General features: G+C 34.0%; 1 long non-coding RNA gene across 1 annotated transcript; it reads right to left on the reverse strand.

The window, feature by feature from the left end:
• Window positions 1-2,474: 2,474 nt before the first annotated feature.
• Window positions 2,475-3,217, reverse strand: LOC111240771. Its single transcript, XR_002666328.1, has 3 exons — window positions 3,196-3,217; window positions 3,059-3,100; window positions 2,475-2,836 (listed from the first exon to the last, which is right to left on the reverse strand). It is a non-coding gene; the product is annotated as an uncharacterized LOC111240771 (long non-coding RNA).
• Between the last annotated feature and the right edge of the window lie 1,537 nt (window positions 3,218-4,754).

Raw genomic sequence — 4,754 nt, forward strand, 5'->3', positions numbered from 1 at the left:
CATTTTCGCCAGAATTTGCCACTATCTTCAGAACCATCTTTAAGCAATCACTTATACGATTCCTCATTATGATTATAATACAACTAACTGTCTCATACTTTAATATACTACTGTATTGCTGCATCAAGCTTTGTTAAAATCTAATTATATATGAAATGAGTTGAACTCATGATATTTTACTGCTACATCAATTTCTTTTTGTTCTGTACAATATGGTTTTTTCAAATATACACGCAACCTTACATTATATGGGTTTATTTATTGATTAGTTAGCCACTGAAATTGACCATTATTATGGATTGACTAGCCATCAAGGAAAAATATATTATTTTCAGCAAACTTCAAAGGTATCATAAAAAAAAAAAAAAACCTTATTACTGTGAATTAGATATCACTGCACCAAGTCAAAGGCATAAGCTTCACATCCAATTAGTCAATTTCATTCATCCCCTCTCTTCCCTATTCTCATCATGAAATTGGCTTCTCAAGGCTAAAGATGTTGTGTTTCATAATCATTGATGATGGTTTTCAAGGAGTTTTACCATTCAAGAGAAGCAGCAGGCATTCCCAAGCACTGTACTCATGAAATTGCAAACTTTGAGGTAAAGATAGTAACATTTTATCTTGCTAATAACATTACTTTTCATGATAAGGTGAAGTGAAACATTGTAGGAAAAGTTTCTGCCTTTATTTCATTTTTGTTTTGAGTAACCAACTATCCTATTATACTTTCTGAGTGTGTACGGAATGTGATTTAAACTTTGTACAGGTTGGTGTGATTATCATACCAAGAAAGTATATCATGGGACAGGTTGATGAAAGAGCCTTCAAAACACTGGTTATTCTGATATCTGCATCATTATGTATTTTAGTCATTGGGTGTGTTTGCATTCTGATATTGACAAACGGAGTATCAAAGGAAATGAATCTAAGAGCAGAACTGATAAGTCAACTGGAAGCAAGAAGAAAAGCAGAGGCATCCAGCAATTACAAAAGTCAATTCCTTGCAAACATGAGGTTTGTTTTTCAAGTAAAGTTCTNAAAAACATAAAAGAAAAGCTTTCTTTATCCAATATATGATCTAAGTTAATGTTTTAGAGAAAAAAGAAACAATTTTATCAACAAATAGTCAATAAGGAATCTGAGACCACTAAATTTATATATTTCATGTATTGGTAAAACTTATTGNGTTTTGAAACATGTTGATTGGTTACTACTATAAATTTGATCCTTTCTATTTATGATACTGTACTCAAGCTATTCAAATGACCTATCCTTTGATTTGGTTTACAAGTCCGAGATTATCTTTCCATTGAGCATTCAAAAAGTGCTTCATGGTTGCTATATTTTGGTGAATAACAGTCACGAACTGAGGACAACTATGGCAGCAGTAATCGGGTTGCTTGACATTCTCATATCTCATGACTGTCTCACAAATGAACAATATTCAACCGTGACTCAAATAAGAAAATGCTCTGATCTGCTCCGTCTTCTTAACAACATCTTGGATCTGAGTAAGGTGACACATTGGCCAAACAATCTTGTTCAACCCTTTACCTCTGCACTGCTGCCAAAAGTTTCCTAACACTATAAATACTTTAGGTGGAATCTGGAAAACTGGTCCTAGAAGATGCAGAATTTGATTTAGGAAGGGAACTTGAAGGGCTTGTAGGTATGTTTTCTGTCCAGTGCATTAACCACAATGTGGAGACTGTTTTAGACTTGTTTGGTATGATTATCATTTTGGTAGTACGAGAGATTTTAGTTTAGTGGAAAGTAATTGATAAGAAGTTCTTTTAGCAAGGTTTTAAAGCATCTAGCAAATAACTATTACCCTNCAGATGATATGCCAAAGGTTTTCATGATTAGCCCTAAATAATTTGTTTGTGTATTTTTCTGTTTTTGAACCATTGGAAAAGACAAAGGAGATTAAATGAGAAGAATATTGGGTTTGATACAGAGAACAAGAATTATTTGCAAATTGTATAGTCTGGTGTGTTTGAAACTATTTATTTGATCCCTATGATTGCCATCGATTTAAGCTTTAGTCTTATTTATTTGCCATCAATTTTACTGTCTAAATTGTAGCNNTTAGTACTATTTAATATGAATATACTAAGATGGATGCATCATCTTGCATAGCATGATTATTGAAGATGTAAGACACATATAGTGATGGTTATTAATAGCANCATGATGGTGATATCTCAATATTCGAAGTATTTAATGATCAAAGAAACATATTTACAAACTATTGCCAAAAAAGTTTCCATTAAAGTATAAATAGATACATCAACATCAACATCATGTCTTTCATGCAAACAAGGTGAACAAATTATACAAACAGATACCTGTAGGACAAATGCAGAAGATGACAGAGACAAAGCAGCACCAATCACTACTGCTTCGTGGACACTCCTTATGTTCACCTATGAATAGGATTTTAAAATGCATGAAAGGCGCCTAAGAAATTTACAGGGTGCAGAAGGAAACACCTCAAAAGGAGCCATAGCAGATATGCAAAATGGGTGAAATAGACCAAAATCCACTGTTATAGCTCAACATATTTTATCATCTAAAGTTCACCACTTTAAAGGAGGAATCAAATACAAAATTCAAGATCTTTTTTCAAAACAGAAATCCAAAATTTATGGTGGGGGACAAGATTGTAAGAATTTGTAGACAAGAGTAATAAATATGCATGCATTAGGGTACCATTTTAATTGTAAAAGCCACAGCCTGTCTGGGTCAGGATTCAAATACTATATATACGTACCTCTTCAAATGAACCAAACTGCAAAACCCCTAGTGGAAGAACCGGTACAAGCACAATAGTCTACAAAAGAAATTAAAATTATCAACTCAAGATTTGCTTGAATTGCCCCATTTAGTGCATAAATATCATTTTGAGGCAAGCCTAATATAAGCTGATTTTTCTAGTCATTAACACACTGATTATGCCACAAGCAGAAAGTTTTATGTTATACCAGAAAGTAGGAATCAAAATCAAAATCTTATTTGTAGTACAAACAAAATATATAAAGGTAAGGCACAATACCTTGATGCCACATGCAATTTGAAGAAGCCACTCATCAGGACACTAGAGACGTAGAAAATTACTGTTATTAAGTATTTCAAAGAAGCATGATTAATTAATTTTACTTCTAAATGGAAATTGTAAGTACAGAATCTCACCTCTGTGATTAAATCAGTGTCATATTTAGTGTTGTAAATGTGTAATGAAAATTTAAGAATTGAAACATTGGGCAATGCAGAACCACACATATGGCAATTTGTCATCCGATGACTTACACTTGTCATGCATTCTACATCAACTCTTTTATAAATATTGAAAAAGAGAACTTATTTTCACACATCTCATTTCTTTCCACCATTTCATTCTAGTCACAAAAATACTAACATAGAAATCTGTATCCCTTCCCTATTATATCATTTGCCATTTTTATGATGAAATTTCATCGTAATTTTTTTAATCAATCTAAACTGATAGAATAGTCAAGCAATTACCCTGAAATTTCNAGCAATCTCATTCTTGAGATCTCACCACCGTGTTTAAATTTCCACAACTTAACTTTTTTTAATATAAAAAANTACTTTATTAGAGAGCATAGAAGAATACAACTAGGGACAGAGATATACTGCAGACAACAACACATCTGAAGATTCAAGAATGCAGCAAAGCTGCAGTTCATATAAGTCAATGCAAGCTACCAAAGGAAACAACCATGAGAAACACCAAAAAGAGGCCACAGACATAATCNTATCCCACAACAAGTTCAAGGGAAAAGAAACACTCTTAAAGTGTAAGCATCTTGTATAAACAGCACACGGCTGCAAAATCCATACAGATTGTTTCAAGGGAAAGTGGCTATAAATAAACANCACACTACTGTACGTTGCATAAANNGCTATACAGTTTTGAGCTTCCTTCCTTTTTACCATAACCTTTATTCTAAACCACCAAAAAGGGCTCCAAACCAAAGTTGTGAAACACATTCACATAATGCTTATCTAGGAATACTTAAAGATTATTTCAATGGAAAGTGGCTAATTTACAATTCAAGGAAAGATGGATACAGTTTCTAAACTGGATCTGCACAAGTACAAATATCAGGAGAAAGGGCCACATGAGGCCTTTGAATATGCAACATGTTGTTAGTATTAATCTTGTTAAGTACCACTAAACCTAACCTTTTGAGGGAGATTCGGACTTCAAAATGGACTTGCCAATATTGGGAACTTAGATTCCTAGAAATAGAGTTTAGAAATCGAAAATAGGATCTAAAAGAAAATCTTCCTGAAAAATACAAAGTCCAAAGATAGATTTGAGTTGAGCATGAATGAGAGGTTGTGCTTCACTAATTTCTCTATTATAAAGGTGAGACAGTAGCTAAAGGAGGCACTAACAAATGTAAGGTCTACTCGGTAAGTGCAACATCGTTATGACTTGTTCACTTCTCAAGTCCACACGAGAAGAACGAGCATCCATCCAGAAAATATAACCAGTTGAAATCAAGATATATTAGCAAATAGGGGTTTCGCAAATAATTTAAAACCTGGTTCGATTTGCAGACACGAGACGGCTTATTCGTCCAAGCTTAGAGCTGCACCAAACTTTCACCTCGCTGAACAGACCAGCGAGCCTTTCCTAAGCATCGTCGCCTTCTCACGCCCACGTCGACGAACCACGAAGCCTCTGCCAACCACCAAACCCTAGTCCCACCACGATTCAA

This window comes from Vigna radiata, unplaced genomic scaffold (genome assembly GCF_000741045.1).
Source record: "Vigna radiata var. radiata cultivar VC1973A unplaced genomic scaffold, Vradiata_ver6 scaffold_359, whole genome shotgun sequence".
NCBI lineage: Eukaryota > Viridiplantae > Streptophyta > Magnoliopsida > Fabales > Fabaceae > Vigna > Vigna radiata.